This window comes from Oncorhynchus mykiss, chromosome 4 (genome assembly GCF_057628025.1).
Source record: "Oncorhynchus mykiss isolate SJ-2025 chromosome 4, ASM5762802v1, whole genome shotgun sequence".
NCBI lineage: Eukaryota > Metazoa > Chordata > Actinopteri > Salmoniformes > Salmonidae > Oncorhynchus > Oncorhynchus mykiss.
In genome coordinates this window covers 33,780,091-33,805,993 of record NC_143025.1, presented here as the reverse complement: position 1 = coordinate 33,805,993, position 25,903 = coordinate 33,780,091, and positions in this window count along the sequence as shown.

Here is a 25,903-nt window from a genome sequence, read left to right as displayed (position 1 = left end):
ACTCAGCAGGGTCACAGTAACTCAGCAGGGTCACAGTAACTCAGGGAGTTAAACTGGCCATATCAAATCCATTCCCAGCAACTAAAAGAGGCCTAATAACACATCCACCCAACACCAACTAATGGAGCACTCTAATAACTATCGATTAAAGGACCGAAATGTCGCTGGTTCAAATACCAGAGCCGACAAGGTGAAACATTTGCCGATGTGCCCTTGAACAAGACACTTAACCCTAATTTGCTCCAGGGGCACTGTACTACTATGGCTGACCCTGTAAAACAGATTTCACTGCACCTTTCCTGTGTATGTTACAGTAAAAAACATTCTGTAAAAACAAACAGCTGATATGACACAACTACATAATAATGTCCAAACCAATGTTAGAATGCCCATCATATTCTGTTGTCTTTCATAATAAAGTATTGTATGTTGTCAAGACCAGCATCTTTACAAAGACATCTAGTTTAATTAATCAAACCCATTATGGGACTAAACCTAACCATTCTTATATTTTATTTTATTTATTTTAATTTCACATTTATTTAACCAGGTAGGCTAGTTGAGAACAAGTTCTCATTTGCAAGTGCGACCTGGCCAAGATAAAGCATAGCAATTCGACACATACAACAACACAGAGTTACACATGGAATAAACAAAACGTACAGTCAATAATGCAGTAGAGAGAAGGGGGAAAAAAAGTATATATACAGTGAGTGCAAATGAAGTAGGTTAAGGCAATAAATAGGCCATGGTGGCGAAGTAATTACAATATAGCAATTAAACACTGGAATGGTAGATGTGCAGAAGATGAGTGTGCAAGTAGAGATACTGGGGTGCAAAGGAGCAAGATAAATAAATAAATAAATACTGTATGGGGATGAGATAGGTAGATAGATGGGCTGTTTACAGATGGGCTATGTACAGGTGCAGTGATCTGTGAGCTGCTCTGACAGCTGATGCTTAAAGCTAGTGAGGGAGATATGAGTCTCCAGCTTCAGAGATGTTTGCAGTTCGTTCCAGTCATTGGCAGCAGAGAACTGGAAGGAAAGATGACCAAAGGAGGAATTGGCTTTGGGGGTGACCAGTGAGATATACCTGCTGGAGCACGTGCTACGAGTGGGTGGAATTACATTCTATAAAGACTATCCGTCTAAAGCTCCCTCCGCTATTTCTTACTGCAGGCATACAGGTGTTTGACTTTGCCTCATTTAACTTTTTTCCCACCCATTTTTCCTCCCAATTCCAATTACAATCTTGTTTCAACTCCTTAAAGGGCTCTGGAGAGGTAAAGGTTGAGTCATGCTTCCTCAAAACATGACCCACCAAACTGCACTCCTTAACACCAGCCAGCTTAACTCGGAAGCCAGCTGCACCAATGTGTTGGAGGAAACACTGTTCGACTGATGACCGAAGTCAGCCTGCAGGCGCCCCGGCCCGCCCCAAGGAGTCACTAGAGTGCAATGAGCCAAGTAAAGCCCCTCAAGCCAAACCCTTCCCTAAGCCGGACGACGCTGGGCCAATTGTGCGCCGCCCTATGGGACTCCCGGTCATGGCCGGTTGTGACACAGCCTGAGATCGAAACCAGGTCTGTAATGATGCCTCAAGCACTGCGATGCAGTGCCTTAGACTGCTGCGCCACTCGGGAGGCCCACCTAATTTCACTTCAAAATCACCGGACTGTTGCAATCAGTAGCTAGCTTTTTTAGTACAAGACAGACTTATCACTTGGCGATGATGGAAGTCAGACGTTGATAGAACTTCTACCCACCGACTCCTGAATGGAGGTTTACTGCTGGGTCTAGGAATTGGAAAAAAAACTATACTTTACATTCTATCTATTATTGTTATTACAGTATCATATAATTTTCAAGAACCTCAACATGCAGCCTCATATCAGTAGTGAATGTAAGTGATACATTCAATAGCAGTCGTTTGCATGCAGTTATAACACGCGGGAAATAAACCAGGTTCTCCCACGAGAGCAATCAACGTCTTAGACCAACAGAAAAATCCTCTTGGGCTGAGGGCAGACACTGGTTTTGAAGTTCGCAGGTGGGGCTACCTCATCACATGACCGACTCATGTCTGCTACAATCACCCCCCCCCCCCCCCCCCTGAACCCCTCCTCCATGAGAAACCACCCCACGTTGGGCACCAATGTAACGTGCAGAATATGATCCTGGGTCTCCCACAGGAGCAACCAACGTCTTAGACTGTTATACCAATAGGAAATTCCCTCTTGGGCTGAGGGCAGACACTGGTTTTGAAGTTTGCAGGCGGGGCTACCTCATCATGGGACCATGAACGCTACACAGTGTTGTGCAGTGTTTAGCAGTACCGTAGCGTAGAGCCGAGTACAGTACAGAGAGTTAAAACTAGTCTCACTCTGCTGTCTCCTCTTCAGCATTTTGGAGGCTAGTGCCTTCTATTTCTCCAGGTCCTACTCCAAGTGGCCCACCTGAAGAAACACACACACACGCACACACACACACTGAACGGAACCCCCTCACCTCATCTCCAAAACTAGCATGATATAACATTGTCTGGTAAACTGTACATTAGAACAAATAGTTCCTTTTTACCCACTATACTATAGTCTTAGAAAAAATAGTTCCAAAAGGGTTCTTTGTGGAGGGATTGAGTTCTACCTATAACTTTTTTCATCCTTGAAAACTGAGTGTCAGCTAGCATGCTAGCAGATTCCCATAGTCTTCCAGGCATTGTGCTAATGCTAGTCAGTATTGTCTCGCGAAACTACCTATACACAGTGGACACAGAGACATAAAAATGGTATCCACAAGTTAATCTGACTCTGAGGAAGTAAAGGGTCTCATAGCCAAAATCCTGAAGTATCCGTAATGATGGCACGAACGGAGATCACGACTAGCTTTGAAGCAACTCTGCAGTATTTTGTTTGTTTGAGTACTATTTTTTAAGTTATTAGATCAGGAATTGTTGTGTGTCATTAGATACAGCCAGGAAGAACTATTGGATATTAGAGCGGCGGTAACTCACCAGAACGTCTAGCATTACGACCAGGATTCCGACTTCTCTGGAGCGGATTCTTTGTTTGCTCTCCCCAGAGCAATTTAACTTATTCCAGAGGCTGACCCAAAACAACAGAGAAGAGGTACTCGAGGGGTCTTCTGGTCCGAATTAGGAAGCGTGCACACCACCCACCGCACCCAAGTATTTTACTCGCTGATGTCCAATTTCTGGATAATGAAATTGATGAGCACAAGGCGAGAGTTGCTTTTCAGAGAGACACCAGGGATTGTAACATACTCTGCTTCATGGAAACATGGCTCTCTCGAGATATACTGTCTGACCCTGTAAAGCCAGTTGGGTTCTCAGTACATCGTGCCGACAGGAACAAACATCTCTCCGGGAAGCAGAAGGGTGGAGGTATATGTTTTATGATAAACAACGTATGGTGTAACTGTGATTACATACAGTAACTCAAGTCCTTCTGTTCACCCGACCTAGAATATCTCACAATCAAATGCCAACCATACTATCTCCCAAGAGAATTTTCGGCAATAATAGCCACAGCGGATACCACGGCGGCCCTCAAAGAACTTCACTGGTCTTTATGCAAACTGGAAACTACATATCCTGAGGCTGCATATATTGTAGCTGGGGATTTTAACAAAGAAAATTTGAGGAAAAAGCTCCAGAAATTCTATCAACATATTGATTGTTGTACTCACGCTGCTAAAACCCTTGATCATTGCTATACTACCTTCCAGAATGCATATAAGGCCCTCCTCCACCCTCCGTTCGGCAAATCGGACCACGATTCCACCTTGCTCCTCCCCTCCTATAGGCAGAAACTCAAACAAGAACCACCCATGGTGCTACACCACTGACTGTTAAACAGCCAGCTCCAGCACATCAGAGGCTGCTGCCTGTAGACATAGATTAGGAATCACTGGCCACTTTAAGGAAATGAAACTCTAACCATTTTAAAAATGTCTCCGTAGCTTGCATTACTCATCTCATGTGTAAACTGTACTCTATACTATTCTACGGTATATTAGTCGCTTTAAATTGTTTGTAAATATTGCATCACCCATCTCATATGTATATACTGTACTCTATACTATGCCACTGTATCTTAGTCCAATGCCACTCTGACATATATCTATATATTCTTAATCCATTCCTTACTTAGATTTACATGTACAGTGCCTTGCGAAAGTATTCGGCCCCCTTGAACTTTGCGACCTTTTGCCACATTTCAGGCTTCAAACATAAAGATATAAAACTGTATGTTTTTGTGAAGAATCAACAACAAGTGGGACACAATCATGAAGTGGAACGACATTTATTGGATATTTCAAACTTTTTTAACAAATCAAAAACTGAAAAATTGGGCGTGAAATTGTTGAGGGTGAAAAATTCAGCAGTGTTGCTGTTCTTGACACAAACCGGTGGCCTGGCACCTACTACCATAACCTGTTCAAAGGCAACAAAATGTTTTTGTCTTTCCCATTCACCCTCTGAATGGAACAAATACTGTACACAATCCATTGTCTCCTCCCCTTAAATCCACTTCAATCTGTGTAAATTAACAAGCGACATCAATAAGTGATCATAGCTTTCACCTGGACTCACCTGGTCAGTCTGTCATGGAAAGAGCAGGTGTCCTTGTATTGTATTGTCATAAAGAGCTTCATTTTAAAGGATAATAAGGCTGGTGGAACTGTTAATTGAGGGTTCTAGGAAGAACCCATCACAGAGGGTTCTAGGCATAACCTGTTATAGAGAGTTCTAGGTAGAACCATTTACAGGGGGTTCTATGAAGAACCCTCTGCAAAGGGTTCTATCTAGAACCAAAAAGGGTTTCCCTATAGGGACAAACTGAAAAACCCTACATGGTTCTACTTAGCACCTTTTTTTCTAAGAGTGTAGTCACCCCCTGAAAGCCTGAGGTAATCAATTTAAAAAAAAATAGTATCCGTCTAAACAACGAAGCTCTTCAAAACATTCATAAACAGTATGCGCAGCAAGCATGCAGTCAGTTATTAACAGATATGAGGACTATTTTAATAACCCTTCTCTGCCCTTAGTGCAAGTTCAGGCCAGCCCACAAAAGCAGGCTTTGTCGACAAAGAACAGTACCAGTTAAAGCTATTTGATGAACACAAGCTCTGGCAGAACCTGGAGCTCTGGCACACCAGAGAGCTGCTCTTCAATTCTGACTGCAGAGCATCCACCTGAGAACAACTCAACAAGCATAAGAGCTGCCTGTTGAACCTTCTTCTGAACCATATTGCTTACACCTATCCAATACTCAGATATATACAAGCTCCTAGGGGGTAGGGCCTAGGGGTTGATTTGGGATTCAGGGAGTGTCTTCTTCACTGAGGTTTTATTGGTTGGAAAGAGCAAACAAAATGGTGACTTACCACCACCAACTGAAAAGGTGGACAGTGCCTGTTGGGGTGTCTCTAGCTAGTCTACACCCCTATACTTTCCCAGTTTGAATATTTTCTAGTCCTATTTTCTGTCCCCCACAGATGCAAAATACATTGTGTGATGACTATTGTACAGGAAATGAATGAAGAAACTATTCAGATCTTAATGACGTTATACCTCTTTGGCTCGTGTCTCCAGCTCACTCTCTCATAGCGTCCCTTCACTCCCTGTATCTGCTGCACACAGCTACTCAACTCATCCGTCTCCAAAAACCTCACCTTCAACAGGGCAGAAAAAAAGGAAAAAAGCCTGCTCTAACTAGCAATTATGATGAGAAATGAAAAGATCACATGTTATTATGGCATAATTGAGTTGACTGAGAGAGATGAGAAAATGCACAAGGAGTTAAGTAAGTGTTCCTTGGTGGTAGACTCTGTAGCCTGCACTCAGAGCTCTTAAGGCCTCCTGGTCTTGTTTGTCTCTCGTCTTGCTCTCCTAAGAGATTGACATGATTGGGGCAGGGGTTAGTGCACTAGCCATGGATATGTTAAGCCTGTGCTGGGCCTCCTGTCTCTCACGCTGGGTTGAAGAGAAGGTTCTCTCCAACTCCGCTATCTGGGAGTGTTTCTGCTTCATAATATATGCCATTTTATCCAAAGCGACAATCATGTGTGCATTCCTTTCACGTATGGATGGTCCCGGGAATCTAATCCACTACCCTAGCCTTATGAGCGCCGTGCTCTACCAACTGAGCTACAAAGGACCACTTCAAAGATATCTTCAACTGTACAGGACAGGCAGAAATGAATCACAAGAAACGGGCAGGAAACACATGTATGACAGGACTGTAGTATGCACACAAGCACCTTTGCAGGCGGCCAAACATCGATGTTAACATAAGATCAGATGTGCGTAATGTTTATGGTATTGCTTATTGGAACTTTGGGTGAATCCTTATGAACAGTAAAGGGAACTGAAGCCATGAATCCTCTCACCATTTAGATTTGATCCTCTAGCTCCTTAGATTGCTCCGATCCAGCTCTCTGAGACTCCAACGCCTATGGGTGTCCCTCTTATTAAAGTCCAGAGTAGTTTTAAAGTGCTGGAGACTGCTGCTCTTCTCCTATGTTTCAAAACATATAGTTAGTCAACTAACTAGTCAACCTGAACTTATCATAGCCTATGTGTGAATATGAAATAGGAACTGGGTCTGTCTAAATCGAAAGTCGGCATCATGGTGGATTGAGACAGACCCGTGTGTTAGTGAAAGCATATGTGTGCGTGTGTTGTGGTTTGGTCTTCTCTACAGTCTGTGAAAATGCTCCATTTATTCTTCTCTGTAGCTGCCAGACATTATTCATCAATAACTAAAATACAACTCATTCACCACTAGAGGACAGACATCAGTCACACATACAGTACTGAAACAAGTCATATTTTGTTTCAGGCACTAGTTTAAGGCCTGATAACTCACTGTGAGTGACCCTAATTCTTCCTGGTATGTGACACTGTGTAACTCCTTTGAGATGCAGCCATTTTCCTTGATTTGAGACCACTTATAATGGAAACAGTGGTACAGTATACTATTCATGTGTCCATCCTTACCCCTCTCTCCAGCTGGTTGATGCGTACAGTCCTCTCCTGCAGCTGTGTGTGTAGTTTCTGTAGCTGGTATTCTGTCTGGGTGGTGTTGCAGGATACAAAGATACTTTGCGTACTTCATGTGTACCCACAATGTTACATGACGGAATACAAGGAAGGGGGACATTTTTTAGTTAATCTACTCTCCTATATGCATGGCCTAGAGATGGAAAAATAAAGATGTGCTATATATAGACTACAATAGGATGTGTAGACAGTAAACTAGGGAAATACCCTGGCTTGAGTTTGGGGGACATCACACGGTGGCACAGGAGCTGGCAGACAAGGCTTAGCACAGAGTGATCCCCCACCGCTTTATAACAAATAGTTAAGTCTGTTTTACAGACCGTAACAGTATAGTAAAGTTGTATGGCCAACTTTGCATGGAACAGTCTTATATTCAGTTATATGCTGAGTTAGCAATAAGCAGGTTGCACTTTGGTTGCATGGGGAACATTCAGAATACAACATTTAAAGAGGTTCTCATGTGAGAGTATGGAGCTCACCCCTAAGACACAGCAGGCTGAGGATGGCCTCTCGGGATGCTAGTTCAGCCTGGCTCTGCAGTGCTGATCTTTGACACTGCTCCGGTCGCTGCTCCTGGCTGGTAGTAAGGTGGTGTAGGTCCAAGCTCTCCTTCCTCAACACCTCTATGTCCTTCCCAACTCTCCTCCTGTCACTCAGTCTTTTCTCCAGTTCCACAGCCCCGGACAGAGGCCTCTTCCAGAAGAGAACGCAAGGTGATTCTCTACACTCGTCGCCTCTGCTTTAATCCTTCAACTGGCTGGTAAAGGGAGAGAGCAAGTTGATTCCTAACTACTATTGTTACTATACACGGAGTATACAAAACATAAAGCACATAGACTGACCAGGTGAAAGCTATGATCCTATAACATGAACGCTGGGAGTCGGGAAGCAAGTTCAGGGGGTGTATTTAATAAATAATTGAACATAGAACAAAACAAGAAACACGGGTAGCGTACAGAAATAAACAGAAATAATAACGCCTCGGGATAGAACCAAAGGGAGTGACATACAGTTGAAGTCAGAAGTTTACATACACCTTAGCCAAATACATTTAAACTCAGTTTTTCACAATTCCTGACATTTAATCCTAGTAAAAATTCCCTGTCTTAGGTCAGTTAGGATCACCACTTTATTTTAAGAAAGTGAAATGCTCAGAATAAATGTAGAGAGAATTATTTAATATTTTATTTCTTTCATCACATTCCCAGTGGGTCAGAAGTTTAAATAATAATTATTTGGTAGCATTGCCTTTAAATTGTTTAACTTGGGTCAAACGTTTCGGGTAGCCTTCCACCAGCTTCCCACGATAAATTGGGTGAATTTTGGCCAATTCCTCCTGACAGAGCTGGTGTAACTGAGTCTGGTTTGTAGGCCTCCTTGCTCACACATGCTTTTTCAGTTCTGCCCCCAAATGTTCTATAGGTTTGAGGTTAGGGTTTTGTGATGGCCACTCCAATACCTTGACTTTGTTGTCCTTAAGCAATTTTGTCACAACTTTGGAAGTACGCTTGGGGTCATTGTCCATTTGGAAGATCCATTTGCGACCAAGCTTTAACTTCCTGACCGATGTCTTGAGATGTTGCTTCAATACTATATCCACAATTCCCCCCCTCATAATGCCATCTATTTTGTGAAGGGCACCAGTCCCTCCTGCAGCAAAGCACCCCCCACAACATGATGCTGCAATCCTCGTGCTTCACGGTTGGGATGATGTTCTTCAGCTTACAAGCCTCCCCCTTTTTCCTCCAAACATAACGATGGTCATTATGACCAAATTTCAACAAAAACGATGGTCATTATGAACACATTTTGACAAAAAGTATGATCTTTGTCCCCATGTGCAGTTGCAAACCATAGTCTGGCTTTTTTATGGCGGTTTTAGAGCAGTGGCTTCTTCCTTGCTGAGCGGCCTTTCATGTTATGTCGATATAGGACTAATTTTACTGTGGATATAGACACTTTTGTACCCGTTTCCTCCAGCATCTTCACAAGGTCCTTTGCTGTTGTTCTGGGATTGATTTGCACTTTTCGCACCAAAGTATGTCTCTAGGAGACAGAACGCGTCTCCTTCCTGAGCGGTATGACGGCTGCGTGGTTCCATGGTGTTTATACTTGCGTACTATTGTTTGTACAGATGAACGTGGTACCTTCAGGCATTTGGAAATTGCTCCGAAGGATGATCCAGACTTGTGGAGGTCTAAAACAAAATTCTGAGGTCTTGGCTGATTTCTTTTGATTTTCCCATGATGTCAAGCAAAGAGGCACTGAGTTTGAAGGTAGGCCTTGAAATACATCCACAGGTACACCTCCAATTGACACAAATGATGTCAATTAGCCTATCAGAACCTTCTAAATTCATGACATCATTTTATGGAATTTTCCAACATGTTTAAAGGCACTATCAACTTAGTGTATGGCTGTAATAAACGTATCACTAGTCACTTTAAACAATGCCACTTTATATAATGTTTACATACCCTACATTACTCATCTCATATATATATATACACTGTACTCTATTCCAATCTACTGCATCTTACCTATGCCGCTCGGCCGTCACTCATCCATCTATTTATATGTACATATTCTTATTCATTCCTTTACACTTGTGTGTATAAGGTAGTTGTTGTGAAATTGATAGATTTTACTGCACGGTCGGAACTAGAAGCACAAGCATTTCTCTACACTGCTAACCATGTGCATGTGACCAATAAAATTTGATTTGATGTAAATGTCTGACCCACTGGAATTGTGATACAGTGAATTATAAGTGAAATTATCTGTCTGCAAACAATTGTTGGAAAAAATTACTTTTGTCATGCAAAAAGTAGATATCCTAACTGACTTGCCAAAACTATAGTTTTTTAACAAGAAATTTGTGGAGCGGTTGAAAAACGAGTTATAATATCACCAACCTAAGTGTATGTAAACGTCCGACTTCAACTGTATATAGGGAAGGTAATCAGGCAGGTGTTTGAGTCCAGGTGAGTCTGATGAGGCGCGTAAGAATGAGCAGCCTGACGACCTTGAGCGTCGGAGAGGGAGTATACGTGACAGAACCCCCTCTCTGACGCATGACTCCAGCTGCAGGACGCCAAACAGAGGGACGCTCGGCCCGATCACGTTGGCTGACGTGCGGGAGCCTGACAAGCTGGCTGAGACATTCCCAGTTGTGGCACTCGAACCCGATGTCACCTACACAAATAAATGTAAATAATAACTCCCGGGTGGTCCCCTTCTGTAACATAAACGCTGGGAGTCAGGAAGCAAGTTTAGGGGGTGTATTTAATAAATAAATGAACCTAGCCCAAAACAAGAAACACGGGTAGCGTACAGATATGAACAGAAACAATAACACCTACGGAAAGAACGAAAGGGAGGGACATGTATATGGAAGGTAATCAGGCAGGTGATTGAGTCCAGGTGAGTCGTTATGCGCATCATGGTGACAGGTGTGCGTAATAATGAGCAGCCTGACTACCTCGAGTGCTGGAGAGGGAGTACACGAGACAGATCCCTTATTGATGTCACTTGTTAAATCCACTTCAATCAGTGTAGATGAAGGGGAGGAGACATGTTACAGAAGGATATTTAAGCCTTGACACATTGATTGTGTATTTGTGCCATTCCGAGGGTGAATGGGTAAGACAAAAGATTTACATTGAACAAAAATATAAAACGCAACATGCAACAACTTCAAGAGTTTCAGTTCATATAAGGAAATCAGTCAATTGAAAATAATTAATTAGGCCCTAATCTATGGATTTCACATGACTGGTGTAGTGGAAATTATTTTATAGGGACACTTGAAGTCAATCTTAAATTAATCATTGTTTATTGTCAGCGCACTGGAGAGGTTCCAAAAAACTCAATGAAGTAGTTACCTTAGTTCCCTTATATACTGACAAGTTATATTTGCATGACTCAGCTTATTCATCATTCAGAATTAATGTTTGGTTCATAACATGTGACAGACCAATATCTCACGAGGCTTCTTATCTAAGCTGACACCTTGAAACAGAGATGTCCCTTTCTCTCAACAAGCTTCTGGGCGTACTGCCAAATTGCAGATACTGATAGTGAGGATTCATTCAATCAGTCACTTGAATGGACACAGATTGTTTTATAGAAAAGCACAGAACACAGAAATTGGTTATTAGAAAAGTACAAACATAAAATGTCCACATTCCCTCCTCTTATCACTTGTGTGATAATAATCATTACATTTTAATGTAATTATTTTGATTTTAGCTTCTATATCATAATATTCTATACTCCTAATAAAGTAAGGGAAATCAACACAGAAAAAAAAGACACTTAATTTCAAGCCCTTCATTCTGTAATTAGTATGGAAATACTATCAACATAATACACAGCATGTTAAATAGCACAATTTAGATTTAAAAAATAATTTTAAAAACCACACACTGCAGCCCCTTTGGCAATTTGGGATCCCCATCTTCCAAACAGGGATCCCAACCAAGTTGCAGGCATCCACTCTGGTTGTGGGGAATTATTCTTAGCAACAGCGGCAATGTATTCGGTGAGATCAGTCATATTAGAAGAGGGATCTGGGACAAAAGAACAACATTCGCCAATGATTGCACAAGTGCTCCCTTGACCTGCCAAAAGAAAGTCAAGGGCCTCTTTGTTTCACAGAGCCAATTTACGCAATTATTTTAGCATTGCCAATTTTCTCTTAAGTCTCTAGAGATCTCCCGAATTTGGTCTAGGGCATATGCATATTGACTTTCACAGGGAAGAGAGAGAACACATGTTATAACAGTTTCACACCAACCTTGATAAGAATGAGATTGGGACCAAGTTAGCCAAAGCTACAATCGAGTGACTCTCCTCACTAAATTTAGGGGCATAGCTCTGTCTCTAGAAGCCTCGCCTTTCCAATTCATAATTAGAACTATTGATAAATTATTCAACCCAAATTTAGAACAACAAAACCAACGCGAAGCACTAAGGACTATCACTTTAATTTAAGACCCTCAACTTAACACACACTGATACTGGCAGAATGTACATTTACATACAGTATATTAATCTGATCATTTCTATCAAGAACTTTTCTCATCACTTGTGGTAATGACAGATTGGTATACCAATGCATTCTTAGTCTATATTACCATACATTTCACAGTGTGCATACATCCACAATCAACCGGATATCCAAAATGGTTTATTTGGGGTAAGCCTAAATCAATTACGGGCACGGTTATTACGGGCACCTCCCTCCCTCCCGGGACTTATCCTTCTGCCGTTTCCTCATGTTCTTCTTCAGATAGTGTTTCAGGACGTCCTTTTAATGGCACAAGTTAAAAATGGATGAAATGGATGATAATGTCTCACCTGAGCCGCCACTGTCCATTTCCTACCAGTACACCGGCAAGTTTGGATGGGATGTCTCTCCATGCTCACTCCATGTGGACTCATGTCGCACTCCTGAAAAGACATGAGAGAAAATACATTTGATAGCTTTGTTGTTGTGTACAGGATGCTAGCTCGGACTCAGGTCTCACGGTAGAAGTGGTGAAGGACCATACTGAACACCATTTTTGCCATTGCTTCAGCCGCTAAGAGGGGGTTAAAGTTCACACTGTTCTTGGTCAAAATATCCCTTCCATGCATCTAGACACCATCTGTGGTCACCTTCACCATAACCGAGAGAGAGGACAGACCAGAACAACAGTTTGGTTTGGGGCATATCTGATTCAGGAAATCCAGACAAATGATTTACTGCATGACAAATTATTACTACTACCACCAATATTCTTAATACAGATTTCTAAAACAAATGTCAAAGAGAACAACACACAGTTGAAACCATTTTTTTTCTCCCAAATTGGCTTATACTCCCCCATCGTCTAGGAGATCTCACTGCAGAGTTTCAGGTCAGGGAGTTAGAGAGCTAATCCTTAGGGAGAAATCCCAACCATCCAGCAGACCCAATCGGGTGAGATTTGTTATTGAAGCAAGACAAAAACGTATCACTTGATGTGGGTGAAAACTTCAACCCATTTGGAGTAACTGTTCACCATTACCAACATAATACCCCGTACCGCTAGCGGAACCCCTCGCCAAACAGCCAATGAAATCAACAAATTCAATCAACAGAAATCTCATATTTAAAATTTCTCAAACATGCAAGTATTAGACACTTTTTTAAAGATAAAATTATCCTTAATCCAACCACAGTGTCCGATTTCAAAAAAGCTTTTAGGCGAAAGCAGAACATATCATTATGTTAGGTCAGCAACTAGTCACAGAAAGCATACAGCGATTTTCCAACCAAAGAGAGGAGTCACAAAAATTAATCACTAACCTTTGATATTCTTCATCAGATGACACTCCCGGGACAACATGTTACACAATACATGTATGTTTTGTTCGATCAAGTTCATATTTATATCCAAAAACCTCAGTTTACATTTGGCTTTGCCTCCAAAACATCCTGTGAATTTGCACAGAGCCACATTTATTTACAGAAATACTCATAATAAACATTGATAAAAGATACAAGTGTTATTTACAGATTTAAAGATATACAGCAACCGCTGTGTCAGAATTTTTTGTTAACTTTACGGACAAAGCAAACCATGCAATAATCTGAGTACAGCGATCGGAGACCAAAACAACCCAAAAAGATATCCGCCATTTTGGAGTCAACATAAGTCAGAAATAGCATTATAAATATTCACTTACCTTTGATGATCTTCATCAGAATGCACTCCCAGGAATCCCAGTTCCACAATAAATGTTTGATTTGTTCCATAAAGTCCATCATTTATGTCCAAATAACTCCTTTTGGTTCGCGCGATCAGTACACAATCTAAACTCACGACGCGCGGGCAGGTCCAGGCAAAAGTTCAGACGAAAAGTCATATTACAGTCCGTAGAAACATGTCAAACGAAGTATAGAATCAATCTTTAGGATGATTTTGTGGTTCAATTTGTCTGGTTACTCATTAATTTAATATCTAATTGTTTGGGAAATCAACAAAAACTCCATCAGGAGTACAATAAATTGTAGCCTTAATCATGTTCAACATTCATTGGTTCTATTTATAATTTTATTGGTTAGGGGTAAGTCAAGTCCTGTACAATGCTTTAACCTTTTCATACATCAAATGATCCATGACCCACTCTGAACATTGCTCAGAATCATTTTTACACCACTTATGTATGTCTACGTGTGGGTGTGAAAGTTGTATATTATTATATATTTTTCTATTGTTATTTCATCAGATCTCTAGTAATCATTATTCTCAATATTATGTTACTTTATCTCTAGTAACCCATTATACATTTATGGTACATCACAAATCCCTCCTCTACACTAGTGTCCTATTCATACAGGGGTTTAAATATTCACTCTAGTGATCTATTTATACAGGGGTTTAAACATTCATTCTAGTGTTCTATTTATAGAGGGGTTTAAATATTCACTCTAGTATTCTATTTATACAGGGATTTACATATTCACTCTAGTGTTCTATTTATAGAGGGGATTTAAATATTAACTCCAGTGATCTATTTATACAGTGGTTTAAATATTCAGTCTAGTGTTCAATTTAACAGCATATTCGGGAATAATACTCTCTTCTTTCATATCTCCATACAGAATCCCTTTATAATGTTTTAAATCTTTAGGTTTTCACCTCCACACCGCAGCAACGATCACAGCGCAGCATCCCGAGAGGTACACATCTCTTTCATATCGAGGAAATCAATGTCTGGGGCATGTTACCCTCTCAAATATTTCAATGGCTTCTCCTGTAAGTGCTCACTACCTGTAGCTCGATGGGCAGTGGTGGACAGAACCCTAGATAACGTTATAGGTTGAAAAACTCAAATCACACAGAACTGGTTGGGGTATTCATTATTTTTCCTATATAACTATACGTAGGTATTCACACCCACACAACTCCATGTGCATATATGCACCATATGTATATTCAACGGTTTTAGCCTCCCAGACCACATAGACAATTCAGAAACCCTGTAGACCGCTGCTTCCAATAGATATAAAACTCCACCGTGTTCAATGACACCACATGCTATTATTAGTAGTCCCAGACTACGATGGGTGGTGGTGGATGGAACCCCTAAATAACGTTATAGATGGAAAAACTTAGCTCACATAGAAATGGAAAACTCAGCTCACATTCACACTGGAGCTGGTCCCCTGACAGCTCTCATTCACTCAGTGCGTTATAGCTAAATTTCAATCTCTTATTTTCAAAATTCAATCATCTTGTTATCCATATTTCTTAATATCCAAATTTCAATCAATCTTAATAGTAATCATTTAAATCAATTCCTTATCCAGGTTTCAATCAGCTTAATATGTCATATCTCCCAATCACACAACTTTCACATCCCATATTCACTTAGTACTATTCCCAAACACACTCGGTAATCTCCCTTATTACTCCATGTGCATCTTCAACAATTCTCTGTCGTTACTTCCTATGCATCTTCACTTTACATATAGAATAGCACCTAGTGCACTTTATGCTATTCTCTACCAGTGGCTTCAGACCACATAGACACTTCTCTTATAAATTCCTACAGACAGCCGTCAGCGGGGCATGGTACTGTTACTTGCTCTAGTCTTCTCTATAAAACTAGCTATAGCTTTATTTCATGTCATATGTATCTTCAACAGTTCCTCTATAGTCTCTACAGTCACCATAGTCCCTACAGCATCCATAGTCCCTACAGCATCCATAGTATAATTTGTTCATATAGTCATAAATTCTGTGGTCTCTACAGACTCTATAGTCTTGTCACTTTCCATACATATAGAATAACACCTTGTGCTATTACTTAAACTTCTTAGGGCTGCAATCCCGTTAACGGGATTGATATGACAACAGCCAGTGAAAGTGCAGAGCGCCAAATTCAAACAACAGAAATCTCATAATTAAAAATCCTCAAACATACATGTATTTTATACCATTGTAAAGGTAATCTTGTTGTTAATCCCACCAAAGTGTCCGATTTCAAATAGACTTTACAGCAAAAGCACCACAAATGATTATGTTAGGTCACTGCCAAGTCACAGAAAAATTCTGCCATTTTTCCAGCCAAAGACTCATAGGACTTTTTGTTTTGTTCGATAAAGTGCATAGTTATATTAAAAAAATCTCAGTATACATTGGCGCGTTATGTTCACTAGTTCCAAAAACATCCGGTGATATTGCAGAGAGACAAATCATTTTACAGAAATACTCATTATAAATGTTGATGAAAATACAATTGTTAGACATGGAAATATGGATACACTTCTCCTTAACGCAACCGCTGTGTCAGATTTCAAAAAAGCTTTACGGAAAAAGCAAAAAATGCAATAATCTGAGAACGGCGCTCAGAAAACAAAGAGATATCTGCCATGTTGGAGTCAATAGAAATAACATTATAAATATTCACTTACCTTTGATGATCTTCATCAGAATGCACTCCCAGGAATCCCAGTTCCACATTAAATGTTTAATTTGTTCGATAATGTCCATCATTTATGTCCAAAGAGCTACTTTTGTTAGCACGTTTGGTAAGCAAATCCAAAGTCATGAAGCGCGTTCACTAGTTGCAGACGAAATGTCAAAAAGTTCCGTTACTGTCCGTAGTAACATGTCAAACGATGTATGGAATCAATCTTTAGGATGTTTTTAACATTAAACTTCAATAATATTCCAACCGGAGAATTCCTTTGTTTTCAGAAAAGTAAAGGAACGGGAGATACCTCTCATGTGAAATGTGCGTGACCAGCGCGTGACTGCTTGCAGACGTCTGACTCATTCCTCTCTCATTCAGTCCCACTTCACAGTAGAATCATCAAACAAGTTTCTAAAGACGGTTGACATCTAGTGGAAGCCTTATGAAGTGCAACATAACCAATATCCCACTGTGTATTCAATAGGGGCTGGGTTGAAAATCGACCAACCTCAGATTTCCAACTTCCTGTTTGGATTTCTTCTCAGGTTTTTGCCTGCCATATGAGTTATGTTATACTCAGACATCATTCAAACAGTTTTAGAAACTTCAGAGTGTTTTCTATCCAATACTAATAATAATATGCATATATTAGCAACTGGGACTGAGGAGCAGGCAGTCTACTCTGGGCACCTTTTCATCCAAGCTACTCAATACTGCCCCTGCAGCCATAAGAAGTTAGGACTAGTGGTACCCTCTATACATATCTTTGTTAAGTTTTATTATATATTTAGATTTTTTTATACAAATTCATTTAAAATTGACTTACCGAAATCAGTTGCCGTCCCTCAATTGTTCATGGATGATGGGTCTCCTCCTGGGCAGCTCACAGTAAAGGTCTGGCCTGGGTGGGTCTCGTCGTCTTTTGGTCAGATGAGAATTTCCCTCACGCTCCTTAAAATGTGCCACCAATTTTCCTCACAGACCCCAACTGGAAAGCTCCGCAGGCAGAATCAATCATCCTGTTCATTGACGCCAAATTGTTGTGGAAATGAATTTATAGAGATACAGGAACTCAATCTTAAATTAATCATTGTTTATTGTCAGCCCGCTGGAGAGGTTCCAACAAACTCAATGCACCAAGTACAAATGTCGATTAGGAGCTCTAACGGGGCAGTCCCGTTAGTTCCTTATATACTTAGTTACAGTGGGGCAAAAAAGTATTTAGTCAGCCACCAATTGTTCAAGTTCTCCCACTTAAAAAGATGAGAGGCCTGCAATTTTCATCATAGGTACACTTCAACTATGACAGACAAAATGAGAAGAAAAAAAATCCAGAAAATCACATTGTAGGATTTTTTATGAATTTATTTGCAAATTATGGTGGAAAATAAGGATTTGGTCAATAACAAAAGTTTATCTCAATACTTTGTTATATACCCTTTGTTAGCAATGACAGAGGTCAAACGTTTTCTGTAAGTCTTCACAAGGTTTTCACACACTGTTGCTGGTATTTTGGCCCATTCCCCAATGCAGATCTCCTCTAGAGCAGTGATGTTTTGGAGCTGTTGCTGGGCAACACGGACTTTCAACTCCCTCCAAAGATTTTCTATGGGGTTGAGATCTGGAGACTGGCTAGGCCACTCCAGGACCTTGAAATGCTTCTTACGAAGCCACTCCTTCGTTGCCCGGGCGGTGTGTTTGGGATCATTGTCATGCTGAAAGACCCAGCCACGTTTCATCTTCAATGCCCTTGCTGATGGAAGGAGGTTTTCACTCAAAATATCACGATACATGGCCCCATTCATTCTTTCCTTTACACGGATCAGTCGTCCTGGTCCCTTTGCAGAAAAATAGCCCCAAAGCATGATGTTTCCACCCCCATGCTTCACAGTAGGTACAGTGTTCTTTGGATGAAACTCAGCATTCTTTTTCCTCCAAACACGACGAGTTGAGTTTTTACCAAAAAGTTATATTTTGGTTTCATCTGACCATGACATTCTCCCAATCTTCTTCTGGATCATCCAAATGCTCTCTAGCAAACTTCAGACGGGCCTGGACATGTACTGGCTTAAGCTGGGGGACACGTCTGGCACTGCAGGATTTGAGTCCCTGGCGGCGTAGTGTGTTACTGATGGTAGGCTTTGTTACTTTGGTCCCAGCTCTCTGCAGGTCATTCACTAGGTCCCCCCGTGTGGATCTGGGATTTTTGCTCACCGTTCTTGTGATCATTTTGACCCCACGGGGTGAGATCTTGCGTGGAGCCCCAGATTGAGGGAGATTATCAGTGGTCTTGTATGTCTTCCATTTCCTAATAATTGCTCCTACAGTTGATTTCTTCAAACCAAGCTGCTTACCTATTGCAGATTCAGTCTTCCCAGCCTGGTGCAGGTCTACAATTTTGTTTCTGGTGTCCTTTGACAGCTCTTTGGTCTTGGCCATAGTGGAGTTTGGAGTGTGACTGTTTGAGGTTGAGGACAGGTGTCTTTTACACTGATAACAAGTTCAAACAGGTGCCATTAATACAGGTAACGAGTGGAGGACAGAGGAGCCTCTTAAAGAAGAAGTTACAGGTCTGTGAGAGCCAGAAATCTTGCTTGTTTGTAGGTGACCAAATACTTATTTTCCACCATAATTTGCAAATAAATTCATTACAAATCCTACAATGTGGAATTGTACAATTTTCTGGATTTTTTTTCTTCTCATTTTGTCTGTCATAGTTGAAGTGTACCTATGATGAAAATTACAGGCCTCTCTCATCTTTTTAAGTGGGAGAACTTGCACAATTGGTGGCTGACTAAATACTTTTTTGCCCCACTGTATATTTGCATGATTTAGCTTATTCATCATTCATAATTAATATTTGCTTCCTTCATGTGATGACCAATACTGGGTCATGCATGTGACAGACCAATACCTCACTAGGCTTCTTCTCTCTAAGCTGAGACCTTGAAACGGAGATATCCCTTTGTCTAAACAAGATTCTGGGCTTACTGCCAAATTGCAGATACTGATAGTGAGGATTCGTTCAATCAGTCACTTGCATGAACACAGAAATTGGTTAATAGAAAAGCACAAACAAAAATGTCCATCACACAAATACAGATGCCTTTAAAATAAAAAAAACACCAACTGGAACACGCAGTCGTACATGTCGATCCACAGCATCCCAAACATGCTCAATGGGTGACATACATGTCTGGTGAATATGTGGGCCATGGAAGAATTGGGACAATTTCAGCTTCCAGAAATTGTGTACAGATCCTTGGGACATGGGGCTGTGCATTATCAAGCTGAAACATGAGGTGATGGCGTCGGATGAAAGGCATGACAATGGGCCTCAGGATCTCACCACGGTGTGCATTCAAATTGCAATCGATAAAGTGCAATTGTATTCGTTGTCCATAGCTTATGCCTGCCCATACCATAACCCCACCGCCACTATGGGTCACTCTGTTCACAACGTTGACGTCAGCAATCCGCCACATGACGCCATACACGCTGTCTGCCATCTGCCCGGTACAGTTGAAACCAGGATGCATCCGTGAAGAGCACACTTCTTCAGCATGCCAGTGGCCATCAAAGGTGAGCATTTGCTGAACTGCAGTCAGATCAAGACCCTGGTGAGAACAACGAGCATGCAGATGACCTTCCATGAGACGGTTTCTGACAGTTTGTGCAGAAATTCTTTGATTGTGGGTTTGCACAGTTTCATCAGCTGTCTGTGTGGCTGATCTCAGACTATCCCGCAGGTGAAGAAGCCGGATGTTGAGGTCCTGGCTAGCGTGGTTACATGTTGTCTGGGGCTGTGTGAGCAGTTGGGACGTACTGCCAAATTCTCTAAACCAACATTGACTTGTGGTAGAGAAATTAACAATTATCTGGCAACAGCTCTGGTAGACATTCCTGCATTCAGCATGCCAATTGCACACTCCCTTAAAACTTTAGATATCTGTGGCATTGTACATTTTAGAGTGGCCTTTTATTGTCCCCAGTATAACGTTGCTGGGTTTTTCACGCTCAACAGTTTCCCGTGTGCATCAACAATGGTCCACCACCCAAAAGAATCAACATGGGTCAGCATTCCCATGGAACGCTTTCGACACCTTGTTGAGTCCAAGCCCTGACGAATTGAGGCTGATCTGAGGGCAAAAGTGAAAGGGTGCAACTCAACATTAGGAAGGTGTTCTTAATGTTTTGGACACTGTATTGCGGGGAATTATTAATGATTTACACAATGAAACAATGAGAGTGCAAGAATTGGCAGCAGTCAGTGCGCTTTCATGGAGAAAGGTGCCTAGTTACAGTTCCTCCTAAGGACATGATTGCCATTGGGAAAAGAGGGTGTGCTATCAGCTGATAACATCCACAGTTTTTATATGACTAAAGTCATACCATGACAGCTGTGATGGTAACAGGTAGTTTTGGTTCAATTTTATACATCCCGACAGATAATTTGTTCATTTGACCTGGTGGGATTTTTTTGTGTCTGTAAAATTAATTATGCAAGAAATGGCGGTGGAAATGCTTTTGTGCGGAAATATTGATTTCTATAACCATCATATTGAAGTAAACTTGGAGTCAAGCGATGACATGGTATGTGTTCCTCCGACTACGACTTGGTAAACCGTGCAGTTTATTAGGCTACAGATGAAATAAATGATGATCAAAGTGCGATAAATATCGAGAGTCTTATTCTGGTGACATGGTGATCGATGCCGTTTGGACAAATAAAAACACTTGCTCTTATCCATCATCTCATCATGTAGACTAGCCTACCCGCACTGTATCTGCGAGCTGTTGGCTAGAGGGCATGTGCCAAGACCAGAGTAGGAACATTTGCTATTTAACTCAGCAGTTGTGACAAAAACAAAATACGCTGGAAACACACTGAACCTTCTGTTTTTATTTGGTACATGAAAACTCAAGCGAAAAAGTACATTTTGTATGCACTACGCCGTCACACACTGATTTCAATCTGCAACAAGTCCGTTTGGTGGAAACACACCACTGGTGGGACAACGCACATATATTTTAGAATATTGGCATGAAATTTTGATGGAAACCTAGCTATTGATGTAAATCTGCTAGTTTAGCTAGCTCAATTTAGTTCCATAACTTGGTTTCCATTCAATTTGTAACACATTTTCATGCCAATATTCTAAAGTCTGCATAAAACAACATGCACATTTTCCCAACAGAGATGCGTTTGTATCAAAACAGACTTTCTGCAGATAAAAGGCTTTGCGTGATGACGTAGTGGACATAAAAATTACTTTTGCGGTTGAATTGACATGTACCGAATACAGGTTAGATGGATTTCCATCGCATTTTCAGCTCTACTGATGGTTTTGTCACAAAAACTGTTGCGTTATATAGTAAACTCTGGTCTTGGTACATGCGCTCTAGCCAACAGCTCGCACATACAGTGGGGGTAGACAACCTACATTATGAGTTTATTATGGATAAGAGCGATATTATTTGTATTTCTCAAACGGCAGCCAAGCATCGATCATCATGTCAACAGAATAATATCCTCCATATTTATTGGAAAGGCACATCAAGCTCATCACCTTGTACATTTATCAGCTGTGAAGTTCATAATTGATTTAAACTGTCGCCAAATAGAGCCCCACAGTGGAGGTGTCATAATACCCTTAAAACCTAGCAGTCAAACAGGGAAATGTGTCCAATCACTTTTCCACCAGTTATTTTTCCCATAGCCCTTATTTTAAGTGTTTGTAAAATTCCCTATGGGAAAAATTACTGGTGGAAAAACGATTGGAACCATTTCCTTGTTTGACCGCAAGGTTTTATTGGTATTATGACTCATATTGTGGTACCCAATAACTACATGGTTTCCCCAAGTCGTAGTGGGAGGACCACACAACATATCATTGCCTGACTCCAAGTTTACTTTGATATGATGGTTATTCTATCAATATTTGCACATAAAGGCGTTTCCGCCGCCATTTGTCGCATAATTAATTTTATATACATAAAAAGATCCCACTGTGTCGAACGAACAAATTGTCTACATATATAAAATTGTACAGGCATTTCATGTTTCCATCAGCCCAGTCGTGACTTTTTCCACACATCAATAATTAATCTGCATGAAATGGTTGGATGGAAACGTGATTTATGATTGTGATTTAACTCGCTATCTTTCTGCTGCACGTATCAGCCAACCAGACCCAATATTGATGATTATGTAGGCTAAATCAAGTGTTATCAAATGTAATGCTGCTGTGGCCGTACTGTTTATATACAGTACATTTGGAAAGTAGTCAGACCAAATCAAATCAAATGTATTTGTCACATACACATGGTTAGCAGATGTTAATGCGAGTGTAGCGAAATGCTTGTGCTTCTAGTTCCGACAATGCAGTAATAACCTACGAGTAATCTAACCTAACAATTCCAAAACTACTACCTTATACACACAAGTGTAAAGGCATAAAGAATATGTACATAAAGATATATGAATGAGTGATTGTACAGAATGGCATAGGCAAGATGCAGTAGATGGTATCGAGTACAGTATATACATATGAGATGAGTAATGTAGGGTATGTAAACAAAGTGGCATAGTTTAAAGTGGCTAGTGATACATGTATTACATAAAGATGCAGTAGATGATAGAGTACAGTATATACATATACAGTGCCTTGCGAAAGTATTCGGCCCCCTTGAACTTTGCGACCTTTTGCCACATTTCAGGCTTCAAACATAAAGATATAAAACTGTATTTTTTTGTGAAGAATCAACAACAAGTGGGACACAATCATGAAGTGGAACGGCATTTATTGGATATTTCAAACTTTTTTAACAAATCAAAAACTGAAAAATTGGGCGGTAGTCGTTTAGCTCAGTTACCTTAGCTTTCTTGGGAACAGGAACAATGGTGGCCCTCTTGAAGCATGTGGGAACAGCAGACTGGGATAAGGATTGATTGTATATGTCCGTAAACACACCAGCCAGCTGGTCTGCGCATGCTCTGAGGGCGCGGCTGGAGATGCCGTCTGGGCCTGCAGCCTTGTGAGGGTTAACACGTTTAAATGTTTTACTCACATCGGCTGCAGTGAAAGAGAGTCCGTATGTTTTGGTAGCCGGCCGTGTCAGTGGCACTGTATTGTCTTCAAAGCGGGTAAAAAAGTTATTTAGTCTGCCTGGGAGCAAGACATCCTGGTCCGTGACGGGGCTGGTTTTCTTTTTGTAATCTGTGATTGACTGTAGACCCTGCCACATACCTCTTGTGTCTGAGCCGTTGAATTGCGACTCTACTTTGTCTCTATACTGACGCTTAGCTTGTTTGATTGCCTTGCGGAGGGACCATGACTTTTTGTTACGTCACAGCCTTATTCTTAAATAAAATACATTATTTTTTACCCTCATCAATCTACACATAATACCCCATAATGACAAAACGAAAACAGGTTTTTAGAAAACGTTGCACCAAAAAATTATAAACTGAAATACCTTCAGACCCTTTGCTATGAGACTGGATTGTGTCGAGGCACAGATCTGGGGAAGGGTACCAAAAAATTTCTGCAGCATTGAAGGTCCCCAAGAACACAGTGGCATCCTTTAATCTTAAATTGAAGAAGTTTGGATTCATCAAGACTCTTCCTAGAGCTGGCCACCCGGCCAAACTGAGCAATCGGGGGAGAAGGTCCTTGGTCAGGGAAGTGACCAAAAACCTGATGGTAACTCTGACAGAGCTCCAGATGTAATTTGTGGAGATGGGAGAACCTTCCAGAAGGATAACCATCTCTGCAGCACTCCACCAATCAGGCCTTTATGGTAGAGTGGCCAGACGGAAGCCACTACTCAGTAAAAAGGTACATGACAGCCCGCTTGGAATTTGCCATAAGGTACCTAAAGGACTCAGGCCATGAGAAACAAGATTCTCTGGTCTGATGAAACCAAGATTGAACTCTTTGGCCTAAATGCCAAGTGTCACATCTGGAAGAAACCTGGCACCATCCCTACAATGAAGCATGGTGGTGGCAGTATCATGCTGTGGGAATGTTTTTCAGATGCAGGGACTGGGAGACTAGTCAGGATCGAAGGAACGATGAATGAAGCAAAGTACAGAGAGATCCTTGAAAAAAACCTGTTCCAGAGCGCTCAAGACCTCAGGACTGGGGCAAAGGTTCACCTTCCAACAGGACAACAACCCTAAGCACACAGGCAAGACAACGCAGGAGTGGCTTCAAGACAAGTCTCTGAATGTCCTTGAGTGGCCCAGCCAGGAGTCCAGACTTGAACCATCTCTGGAGAGACCTGAAAATAGATGTACAGCGAAGCTCCCCATCCAATCTGACAGAATTTGAGAGAATCTGCAGAGAATGGGAGAAACTCCCCAAATACAGGCGTGCCAAGCTTGTAGCATCATACCCAAAAAGAGTCGAGCTTTAATCACTGCCAAAGGTGCTTCAACAAAGTACTGTGCAAAGGGTCTGAATAGTTATGCAAATGTAATAGTTCATTTTTTTGTATGTATACATTTTCTTAAAACCTGTTTTTGCTTTGTCATTATGGGTTATTGTGTGTAGATTTATCAGTGGGAAACAATTTAATCAATTTTAGAATAAGGCTGTAAAGTAACAAAATATGGAAAAAGTCCTTCCACAAGATATTAACCCGACACAAATCTAGGGTTGCTACCAAGCCGGCTGGTCCTTCATTCTATTGGTCCGGTTGCTAGAGAAGTGACCCAGTTGTTCAGGTTTTTTTTGTTCTCCGTCTATGGATGCGACCCAGTCGTTCGTTCTAAATGTTCCATTTTCATACTGGCTGGCAACATTCTTTTTGCTTGCTAGCTAGCCAACTATGTCTAATTTACAGTCACGTCAAAAAGTGCAGCCAGAACATCAGCTGCATTTAAATTTGTTTAAGTTGTTTTACAGAGACACTTATTTGAATGCATCCATAACAATGAGGCATAGAATGTGTGCTCACTCGTCAGGACACTGTTGTTCAGAGGAGCTAGCCAACAACACCGCTAACACAGTCGCTTCAAACTGTAGCTGGAAAGACTGCAAACTATCTGCACTTTGTTTCGTTTTGACGCCGGCGGATTCATGATTGACTGGCTGAGAAACGCTTTTATCCTGTAAATTTAGATTATTTGCTAGGGGGCAGTTGATTAGTTTGGCTACTTCATAGATGTATGTACTGCTCTTACCTGTTTGGTCAATGGACATTGTGGAGTTTGACATAATCAAGTCTAAATAACATCCGTGTGAACAGTCGATGACCAAGCTCACCTGCCACTCACTTCACACTTCTAAGGGGTTGTGTTGTTTACAACATGAAAGGGGTGCAGGGTTCTGTGTTCTGGTTGTTTGACGTAAAGTAA